Genomic DNA, 12,483 nt, shown 5'->3' with positions numbered 1-12,483 from the left:
GAGACACAAGCTCACATGCCAGTGGTTTATTTTTAGAGGTCACCCCAAGGAATAGGAGAAATGGATTGAAGAATGAAACTGGGAAGAAAGGCAGGTCAATACATTATATCCTTGAGTTGGGCACAACTACGGAAACTAGGGCTTACTCTGAAGAATGTCCCTCAGAACTGTCCACCTGAGGGACAAAAGACAGTACTTAATACCAGCTCCTGACCCCCATTGGCAAGGATCTCCCCATCAGACAATAACTCACTCACACTTCCAGGCAATACATGCCCAAATGTTGAGTGGGATCCTAGAGTGTCCTAAACTTCATCATCAGAGAAGCTCCAGAGAAATGCACAGGGTAGCTGGGCAAGGTTCTCTCAGGACACACCTCCATGAAGCTGTGCCACAGCAGTATATGGTGGGCAAGGAGGAATGGGGCCAGGCATGAGGGGTGTCCTAGTCTTCACACCTCAATGGAAATGTAAGCCAATATGTTACTTCTTCCAAACATTTTTGCTTTTTTGTTGATCATTCATGTCAATTTATCCATCAGCATTAGGACTTGGATGTCTTTAGCAGCTAAAGAAAACCTCTAGGAGTCTCTGACATTAAGTGCCCCTACTCTGCTTTTAGGTACAGATTTAATGTAAAGATATTATCAGTGTTCTGCAGTCACCAAAGTTGAGAGAGAGAGCTCATCTCACGTGAGGATGGCATTACCTTACCCTATCCACATTTGAGCAGTTGAAGCCTATATATCGAGCCTAATTGTGGATGTTGTCTTCATGCCCAGTGAGATGTGAATTTCAGTGAAGTCCTGCTGATCACAAAATTATTGTTAGCCTCAATATAGAACAACATATCTCCATCTCAAATTAGGAGGAAAGGTCACCCATCCTCAGGTGGGTCACCCTCTCCTCGGATGCAAATCAGCTCTCTCCTCCTCACTCCTGACTCTGCTTTGCTTTGGAGAGCCAGCAGTCATAGACTCACCCTGGAAGAGCTCTAAAGCAGCCCAAAGACATGGGCCACTGATAAAATATTTCAAGGCGTGTCAAACATTTCACAGAGTCCATATTAAATACAACCTGATGATCAGGACAAACTCTATAAGGCCTTGTCTTCCATTCCTACTGACACTTCTGCACTTTAGATTCCTATCAGGTCATCCCTAGTCTATCCCAGTCATCCTCAAACTAGTCTCCTGCTTGCACTTTCTCCCACATCAAACCAGCCACACAGGGCTAATTGGTGTCCCAAAGTGCTTTTTGCAGTGTGTCAATCCTAAGTGAGTGCCTTTGGGATTATGTCATTTCCAGATTCAAATAACATTTGGCATTCCTCATTGCAGAGAGAGTAGTAAAAATGACTTAGTCTGGCGTTTGAGACCTTAATCTAACTTTCCAGGCTTATTTCTAACTCTTGTGCACAAACCCTAGGGTTCAGACCATAAGAACTCTCTTTCTCTCTCTCTCACACACACACACACACACACACACGCACCTGCATACGCACTGACCACTCAGAGTCAAGCCTAGCCTGTCCTAAGCCATCACTGTGCTCCTTATCCCAGAGCCCACTTCAAGTCTTTGCCCCTCGAGTGAGTATGTGGAATCTCATTGCTAGCCCTTATTTCTGGTCCCAGCATCATGAGTAGGAAGACATTCATCTATGTAAATACTTGTTGACCACCTTTGCTGCACCAAGACCTCAAGATTCAAATGAGTAAGAATAGTTCCTGGCTTCGAGGAGCTCCACATCCAACTGGGGAGAGAAACATGCAATCAAATAAGTGCAAGACGCTGGGATGATGCTTACAGAAGAGAACAGACGACTCCCAGGAGTGGGAAGATTAACCGAGAAAGAGAGAACTCCTGATTGAAATTCTGAAAAGAAGCAATCTCCAAACGGCCGAGGGAAGGACGGGTGTTCCGAGAAGAGGAGCAACATGAGCAAATGCACAAAGCCAAGGCCCGAAGGAACACAGCATATGCAGGGAGCCACAGAAGAAAGAGCAAGGAAAGGTAGACTCAAAAGGTGAGTGACACAGCAACCATGCAGACCCTGAATCCCGATTAGGAGTCTACTCTCATTCTGCAGGCAACAAGGAACTATTGCTGAGTTTGGGGGAGTGAGGGGTATGGGGCGGTAATCAGATTTGCATTTTAGAAATCTCATTCTAGGTGGCTGTGATACAGATGAGGTACCTAGGACAGGGGCAAAAAAGGCCAGTGAGGACATTACTGGGGGGAGGCAGGTAAGAGAGAGGAGATCGTGAACCAGAACAATGGCTGAGGGAATGATCTTGATGGGGAATGCCTTTGGACACTATTAGGCATTGGCTAGGTTTCAGAGTGCAACTGGACAACTTGGACAACTTATTAAGTATTCTCTGAGTTAACCAGTGGTTTGTGGTTAGGGTCAAGATACAACGCCACAGGACCCGTGTTCACAGGAACATACCCAGCCTCAACAACTCTCTTACAAATGACCACTTAGTCCCAGTGCATCCTTAGAGAGGTCGCTGCTTGTATTCATCAGGTACTGTCCTCTGTGCCGACAGAACACAAGATCTTTCTTCCAACATACATTTTTGTTTACTGGACTCATGATTAGCATCTCTTAATGTTGTGAAACTCAGCTGGATTTTTCATTTTATTTTTTAGTAAATGTAATTTTATGTATTTGTTTGTGAACGGCTCTAACAAAAAAACTAAATAAAATCCTTCTGAATAGCCTTTGACAGATTGCAAACCCTGAGCAATGACCAGGACAAGAGAAGGTGGTGATGAAGAGGGGTTTTCCTGTTGGGAAACATGGAGAAGAAGAGAGTATGTTATTCCTCCCATTATCTTTCAGCTTTTGAAGAAGATAGGGAGGAAATAGGACATCCTCAGATGTAACACAAAAGAAGAAATGTTTGGAGTATAAGCTCTGTGGGGGTAAGGACTATGCTGACCAGTGTGCTCCCTTAGCAATGTGCCCAGCACATCAAAAATATTAAATATAGACAGGGAGGGAGGAAGAAAGGGAGGGAGGAAGAAATGGAGGGAGGAAGAAAGGGAGGGAGGAAGAAAGGGAGGGAGGAAGAAAGGGAGGGAGGAAGAAAGGGAGGGAGGAAGAAAGGGAGGGAGGGAAGGAGGAGAGAAAAAGAAGAACCATTCATTGTGATCAAGGAAGAGCTTTTGGCAACTCAGTGACTGTCCCGTGGCTGCTGCCCATTGTCCACTCGTACCCACACCTCACATCAAGGAAATGACACAAAGGACCAAAGCAGCTCAAAGTACATCAGAGTGTATTGAGCCACTCCTGCCTAAAGGGTTCACCACTCACTCAATGGATTACAAAGTTCTGCTTCTGAACATGTAAGTCTTTTGTAAACACCACACTGCTTTACCCTCTGCCTGGAATGATCTTCCCCCAGGTCACAACTCAAATATGACCTCCTTAGAGCAACCTTGACCCATCCCCACATCTACAGTAGACCTGCAGGCACCTCATCTCCCCATCTTTTATTCTGTTCACAGTGATTACTCTGATAACTCCCCAAAATTATCCTGTTTGTGTGTTAACTTGTTTATTGTCTATTTCTTCCCGGTAAAATGTAGGTTCCAAGAGAGTAGAGATCTTGTTTACAGAGTTCATCACTGTATCTTCCAGTTAAGAACAGTTCCTGGCACACAGTGTATTCTCAATGAATATTTTACTGAATGAATATCAAATCAAAAAAATGAAGATACACAGAAATAAGGATAGATCTGTATAGCGCTTGGTAAATAAAAATGCAAGGAACGGGCTGGGCATGTTGGCTCACACTGTACTTCCAGTACCTCAGGAGGCCAAGGTGGGCAGATCACTTGAGGCCAGGAATTTGAGACTAGCCTGGGTAACATGGCAAAACCCTGTCTATACTAAAAATACAAAAATTAGCCAGGAGTAATGGTGCATGACTGTAGTCCCAGCTGCTAGGGAGGCTGAGGCACGAGAATCGCTTGAACCTGGGAGGTGAAGGTTACAGTGAGCCAAGATCACACCACTGCACTCCAGCCTAGGTGACAGAGCAAGACTCAATCTGAAAAAATAAATAAATAATAAAGAAAAGCAAGAAACAGAATGAGATCTATTAAAAAAATTCCATTTATGTAGATTAGAAATGCAGGTATGTAAGTCATTAATACATTTGCAAGGCATTAAATTATTGACTATGTTGAGGACAGGAGAGGACTGAAACATAGGAATTTTTAAAGTGACACACATACAAACATACAAACTAGAAAGAAGTCACTCCTCATCATGGATTGATTATGATCATAGCCATGACCTGAGATGCAGAAAAAAAGAAGAGGGAATATTAGAGATACTTAATATCAGACTCATACTGGGTTACTAATTTATATATAAGTTTAGATAAATAGATGACAGATATTGGATGGTATAGATAATAAATAGAAAGATAAATAGATGAAAAGATAGATTAGCTAGACAGACAATAGAGAGAGAGAGAGAGAGATAGAAATAGGTAGGAAGGTAGGTAGACAGACAGACAGACAGGCAGACTACTTGGTATATTGTGCCATGATATGGATTTGCTTCTCCTCCCTTGACATTTTGGTAGTTATAACAAAGTTCCAAATAAAATTCTTCCTCCAGGTACCATAGAGGAGAGAGAAACGAAATGCTTGGACAAGTGGGCATGAAAGTCAAGATTCTGCTCCCCAGAGAGAGCAGAACCACCCTCCTAGGGGATGAACAGAGCCTCGTCCTGCTTTGGTTCCACACCCAGATCACTGCGTGCCCCTCAGGAACTTATTCAGACCTACTTTCCTTTATTTATCAAACTGTTTCAACTGATTTCTTTTTATGGTGCCCAGATGTTAGGGAGCATTTTAGGAGCATGAAACCAAAATGGTGTGCAGGGATCCCTGGGACACAGCATTAGGAAGCGGATGGGAGCTGATGATTAGATGGGATGCACAAACCACACAGGGGTCCCTGTAAGCCACAGCTGGCTGTGTAGCATAGATACAAATAACCCCAGACTCAAAGAATGTTAGAGCAAGATGCAGCCTTTAGCAATCTAGGCAGACCCCCCTCCCCTCCTGGTTTGCACAGTCTTAGAGAAACTTGCATTTACACTGAGTAAATGGCAGAGCCAGGGTGGGAACTCTGTTCTCCTGACTGCTTCTCCAGTGCTCGTTCCTGGAGCCTGAGGATAACCCTGTGTTTCCACACAGTCCCACTGCTGATGTGCATAACGAGGTGAGAAGCCAGTTTGCCTCGCCCGCCCCAAAGGAAGTTGTGTGCTATAGTTTTGAAATACATTAAGTTTTTTTCACCTGAAGTGAGTCCTTTCCTTTTTTACCTATTTCCCAATGTTCTAGACATGCAATATTTTTACTAGTAATATATACTGGCTTACGTACAGTGACTCTCAAAATATATTTCTTGGTTCTACTTTTTGATTCTAAAAGTATTAACAAGTAAATATACATATATATGTCTACACACATATGGGCATCTATAGCTATATAAATGCATATACTTTCAAATTTCCACATTTATATACAGTGCAATCAGGACTGCATTCTACAGTTATCGCCGCCCTATGCTCTCAACCATCCTTATTACTTTTGATGTAGAAAGGAAAGGAAACAAAAAGGAAACTCTCCACTCTTAAGATAACTTGCTGGTGACCCCCAGTAAATGACAGCCAAGCAACACTTCAAGGAACTTGTTACTTACAGCTTGAATTTCAGGCAAACATCTTCCTGCATTTCTAATGAAAAACGGATTCGTCTGCCTTCTTTTGACGTGCTCTTTGGGAATTGTTTGAGTGTTCTTTGCAATCTTTTATACCCAGCCTAAGGACTCTGACAAACTCCCTCTTTCCCTTCAAAGGCTTGTTAACTATGTGATGAATACACCTGTCACTTCCAATTCTAACCTTAACTTTCTGTTGTGATGGCTGTAGAATTTGGTATCTATGGCAACTTTTCAGTGGCTCAACATTGATTAAAAAATGATTGGCTTATCAGAGTTGCTTGGTTGATTGATGGAAATGATCAGTTGCTCAAAATAATCATGACAGATAAAGTCTCTTAATTAGCTAGTATTTTCAAGATTCAGAAATTTTAGATTTCTTTTATTATTTCCATGCAAAAGTAACTGGGATCTAATTCTACTAAAGTAGTTACAAGTTAATTTGGACTGCCTCGATGAAGGGAACTTGATTCAATTCACATATTTTATTTAGCAGCCAAATGGCACATTTTGTCTATTTTAGAAAATTTACTCCTTGATTTTCTAATATCTCAAGGTCAGAGACCAATTTATGTGTTTTTAAAAAATTAACTTTGGTACTAAAAAACAAAAATTAGCCAGGTTTAGAGCATTTGCAAATGAATTCTAAAGATTTTTATCCTAATCCTTCCCCAAGTGCGTAAAACAAGGAAAGACAGTATTGTACGGGAGAAATGTTAACTACAGCCTGAACTTCCCAGGAAATTTAAATGCTTTCTCTTTGAATAGAACATTTTAAATCAACATCTTCAAAAGTATAGTGATATATCAGTGATTGTATACAAGATAAAGTTAGGTAGTCCACAAACTTTCTTAATAGCCAAGTAGTTATTTATTTTAATGTGACAGTGCTGTTGTTCAAACATTTTCTTAAAAGTGGCAACTTCATATGGTTTTGCTTAGTATTTCATCTTTAAAAATAACTGTATTCACTTTCTAGGACTGCTATGACAACGTACCACAAATTAGGCAGCTCAAATAAACAAAAATCTATTGGTTCACAGGTGTGGATGCTAAGAATTTGAAATCAAGGTGGCAGCAGGCCATGCTTCCTCTGAAACCTGAAGGGGAATCTTTCCTTGTCTTTTCCAGGCTTTGGCATCTGCTTGCGATCTTTGGCATTAATTGGCTCACAGATGCATAACTCTAATCTCTGCCTTTGTCATCACATGGCATTCTCCATCTTCTTATAAGGGCACCAGTCACATTGGATCGGGGACCCATCCTACTTCAGTATGACCCCATCTTAACTAATTAGATCTACAATCACCCTACTTCCAAATAAAGTCAAATTTGGAGGTAGTGGAGGTTAGGACTTTAACATATAAATTTTGGAGGGACACCATTCAACTCGTTAACAATAACTAGCCCATTAAGTCTATAATTTCACAGGTAATATTGCTTAGCATGAGGCTAGAATAGCTTTTGTTTTTAAGTTACGTTTGATGCTTTTAAAACTAAATAGGGATGGTATGTGAACACGGCAAAATTTGTCAACATTGCACTGAGAATGACAGAACCTGGAGAGTGAGCTTAACTGTAAAACCAGCTATAAATGATCCCCTCCCTGTTTCCTCATCCCCTCTCCCTTGCAGCAATTCCCATCAAGAGGTGGAGTCTATTTCCCTACCCCTTAATTCTGGCTGCCCTCATGGTTTGTTTTGGCCAGATTAGCAAGTGTGCCCTAAGGGGACGCCCGAAAAATGCTTGCTCATTGGGCTTGCCTTCTCTCCCAGGCTGCCCTGCTGAAAGATGAGAGAGATGACACGAAGCAGAACTGAGACAACCAGCTAATGATCAGCAGCCCCTAAGCTGACCCAGACTTTTGCCCCAGACAAGACTAGCCAGCCCCGTGTCCACATTAGCAGAGCCATCTAGCTGAACCCAGCTGAAATTGTCAATCTACAGAATCTTAAGCTTAAAAAGGAAAGAAAAAAAAAGTGTGCTCTTTAAAACTATCCATCAAACTTTCTAATCAATTTTCTGCTTATTTTGCCTAGTGATTACAACAGATAGCAGTTTCACCAATTTTATAGGTAATTTTTTCATCAAAGCTGCTTTTAGGGTATCAGAAATAGTGGTTGGGGATGAAACACTGTATTGCTCATGGTTCTCTTAAAGGGACAGAATAGGAGATATATACGTGTGTGTGTGTGTGTGTGTGTGTGTGTGTAGAAAGGGGAGTTTATTAAGTATGAACTTACATGATCACAAGGTCCCACAATAGGCTGTCTACAAGCTGAGGAGCCAGGATAGCCAGTCTGAGTCCCAAAACTGAAGAACTTGGAGTCTAGTGTTGAGGGCAGGAAGCATCCAGCTCGGGAGAAAGATGTAGGCTGGGAGGCTATGCCCATCTTTCCTTTTCATGTTTTTCTGCCTGCTTTATATTCGATGGATGCAGATTAGATTGTGCCCACCAGGTCAAGGGTGGATCTACTTTCCCCAGCCCACTGACTCAAATTTTAATCTCTTTTGGCAACACCCACACAGACATACCCAGGATTAATACACAGACATACCCAGGATTACTACTCTGTATCCTTCAATCCAATCAAGATGATACTCAGTATTAACCATCACAAACACTGAGATAGTTGGAAAGGTGGGACGGCTGGACAAGGAAGGTATCTTGCAGCATTCTGCTTTGAAGTCCATTTACTTTTCTCCCCTTCTCTTACTGGCCTGTGAATTCAACCAAAATAACCTCAGAGGCAGAGAGAAAGCAGCCAGGCCTACCAGGAGCACTGCAAATGAGGCACATTTTCACGAACATCCCCTGTCTTCCTGTGAGATGTTTTCTGCTTGGTCTGATATGAGAGAAGCCAAGGAAGAGATTTCCATAAACTATAACAGCCATTATTGGTGACCAAACCATGGGGCTTTACGGTCATTTTTGATCATTCGTCCCAGAATCCACCCTGGAAGAAATGTTTGAGACCCAACTCTGAACAGCATAATGGAAAGAGAATTAGACTCTAAATTGGTATTTCTGAGATTTTTTTCACCCCAAAGGGACCCACATTTTCTCTGATTTCCTCCCAATTGCTTTTTCATCCTCTAGCCTGAGTAATCTTTCCAAAATACAAAACTGATCACACTACCTGTTTAAAAACCATCCAGACTCACGCCTGTAATCCCAGCACTTTGGGAGGCCGAGGCAGGCAGATCACGAGGTCAGGAGATAGAGACCATCCTGGCTAACAGGGTGAAACCCTGTCTCTATTAAAAAACACACAAAAAAATTAGCTGGGCGTGGTAGCGGGCACCTGTAGTCCCAGCTACTCGGGAGGCTGAGGCAGGAGAATGGCGTGAACCTGGGAGGCGGAGCTTGCAGTGAGCTGAGATCACGCCACTGCACTCAAGCCTGAGCGACAGGAAGGGGAATATCACACACCGGGGCCTGTTGTGGGGTGGGGAGACGGGGGAGGGATAGCATTAGGAGATATACCTAATGTAAATGACGAGTTAATGGGTGCAGCACACCAACATGGCACATGTATACATATGTAACAAACCTGCACGTTGTACACATGTACCCTAGAACTTAAAGTATAGTAAAAATATACAAAAAAAAACCTTCTAGAATTTTCCAATTACTCTTGGAGTAGCAACCAGATTCCTTAATATGCCTATGTGGCTATATTTGCCCCATGTGCCATAACAGATACCACACATTGGATGGCTTAAACCACATAAATTTATTTTCTCACAGTTCTGGAGGCTGGAAGTCCAAGATAAAGGGGGAGGAGGGTTGGTGTCTGCTGAGGGTTCTCTTCTTGGCTGGCAGATGACCAACTTCTGTGTCCTCACATAAATTCCTGTGTGTGTGTGTGTGTGTGTGTGTGTGTATGTGTGTGTGTATGTGTGTGTGCATCCAGATGTCTCTCTCTCTTCTAAGGACACCAGTCCTGTTGAATTAATGACCTGATGACCTCAGCTAATCTTAGTTATCTCCATAAAGACCCTGTCTTCATATACAGCCACATTGAGAGGGCTTCAAGATATGAATTTGAGGGGCACATAATTCAGTCCATACAATGGCCTTGTTGGGCCTGTACTTGGGCCACCTCTCCAGAACCCTCACATGCCATTAACACTTACCCTCTACCCTCTACAACTGTGGTTTGTCCCTTTCTTAGATTGCACCAGTGACTTAACAGTTGTAACTTTATTCTTATTCAGGTGATGGCTTGCTGTCATAAGAATGAAATCTCTAAGACAGCAAAGAATAATTATATCTGGTTTTGCTCATCAATTTATCCCCAGGTTCAGTACTTGGCATATGGGCCCTTGATAATAGTTTGTGGAATAAATGAAAAGTATAACAAAGGGCTTAAGATGTATTATAACTGTGCAGGTCAACATGGAGATATAAAAATTTTCCTACCTAGTCACTTATTCAGGCAATCAACATTTATTCAGCACCTACTGTGTGCGAGGACCAGAGAACACAAGGATAAATAAGATAGGTAGGTATCAATGCAACCCCTCTGCAGGTTATTACCTTATTGTACCATATTTCCTTTTCCCTTTATATTCAATCTTCAATCTATTTTCGACTAGGTATAAACAAAATATCAAAATGCTGACTCCTTTCTTCATTATGTAATACTTATTTAGCTTTGCTGTTTTATTACATATATTATTTGAAAACCCTAATGTTAGAAATAAAAATTATTCCACATCATTAAAAGTTTCAAAGGCAATTATCATGTTTTCAGTGATGTGTCCTAATTGCAGTCCCAGGAAAATGTCTGTCAATAAAATAAAATCTTTATGGTTTTATGGGTAGCTAAAGAGAGAAAATACAATACAAGTAAAGATTTTTAAATATAAAAATAATTGAAAGATACATACTAATTTTAAAAAGCATTCTCCAGGATTAATGTGACTATTAGATGAGTCACTTTTTTTCATAATGTTATAATATGAAATGAATTAGGAGGAAGCAGAAACAAAACACATATATCAAACACACACCAATGCTTCTAAAAGCCTTGCAAAACCTAATAAATTTAATAAGGGCAGAGTTTAGGAGAATTTACTGGCCCCAAAACCTGACTTCGGGCTGGGTGTGGTGGCTCAGGCCTGTAATCCCAGTACTTTGGGAGGCCAAGATGGGCAGATCACTTAAGCTCAAGAGTTCGAGACCAGCCTGGCCAGCATGGTGAAACCCTGTCTCTACTAAAAATATAAAAATTAGCCGGGTGTGGTGGCGGTTGACTGTAATCACAGCTACTCGGGAGGCTGAGGCAGGAGAACTGCTTGAACCTGGGAGGCAGAGACTGCAGTGAACTGAGATTGCAAAACAAAAAAACTTGACTTTGTAAATTCCTTTAAATTGAAAATTGTAGCTACTATTTTGATGTTTACTTGAGATCTGCCAGGCTCTCAGTTGGACACTTTACAGATATTATTCTAATCCTCCCAGTCCGACATATAGACTAGCAATCCTCACCTCCATTTTAGAGAAGGGAAAATTTTGGATCAGAAAGCTTAAAACACAAAAAGAAGCAGAGCTTGGTTTCAAGGACAACTATATTCAACACAAGTCAAACTCCAGCCAGTCTGACCTCAGACGTTCTCTGCAAAATCCCAGGCTGTCTCAAAGCTATTAAGAATAGGTTCTGGCTGACTCCCTTTGTGGAAAATCTGAGATATAAATAAGTAAATTAAATGAATTAAAGTAGGTTTTTGTCTCTATTTTGAGACTGGGAACGTGATTCCTAAATGCGTCCTGGAGCCCAGGAGAAAGCAAAAGTCCTAAAGCCATTCATCCAACTCCATGAAGCAACTCAGACAATTTCCCTTGTAAGAGTTATTTTCACCTAGGCAGAGAGTGATACAAGCATTGCCTCATGCAAGGCCAAACGTCTTCACCTAGGAGAGTTGGGGACTGCTCTTCTTTGATGTGACATCAGGAAGGGTGAGGTCACACTGTGAATCTTTCCTCCCGCCTGCTACAGACCCTGGTATTTCCACAAGGAGAGCTATCCTTTTAGTTAAGCATTATCCACCAGGAATCCTTTTAAAATGCACAGGACCCTAGTAGAATACTTCAGTCATTAATTTCTTAGCTCATTTTGTTTGAGGGCAGTTAGCCAATTGCCCGTCATTCCTTAGACGAAGACAAATTCAGCGTGTAACTGTCTTTCCCCTTCTTACAAAGTTGTCAGGGACCAACCCTAGCTATGATGCAAATAGATCTTCCTCATTTTGCTACCAGTAGGAGTTCTGTATTTTGATGATTCCTTCTGTAAAATGGGGATAAAGATAATAACCACCTCATAGGGTTGCTTCAGGGTGAAATGAATCAAGCAGCAGACACTGTTCTGCACACTAAGCAGAGTGCTGAAAACCGTGCCTGGTAGGCAGTGATCACTCAATGTACATGAGTGTTTTAATCTCCTTAGACCTTAGTTCTCCCTTCTAATATGAAGGTAATAATGCTGTAAATTGGAAACGCTTGGCTTTCCTGAATTTATCCAATAAATATCTATTGGGTGCCTACTATGTGACAGCCAAGATGCAGCAATGACTGTCATGTACCCATTTCCTACTTTCATTGAGCTTGCACTGTAGAAGGAGAGACAGATATTATTGACAATTACGAACAGTCAGTGACAATCAGCAGACAAACATTTAGCCGCATTGTTACAAGTGCTTTGAAGAAAAACAACTGGACCAGTGGGACTT

Source organism: Symphalangus syndactylus, chromosome 8 (genome assembly GCF_028878055.3).
Source record: "Symphalangus syndactylus isolate Jambi chromosome 8, NHGRI_mSymSyn1-v2.1_pri, whole genome shotgun sequence".
Taxonomy (NCBI): domain Eukaryota; kingdom Metazoa; phylum Chordata; class Mammalia; order Primates; family Hylobatidae; genus Symphalangus; species Symphalangus syndactylus.
This window is presented reverse-complemented; position numbering follows the sequence as displayed.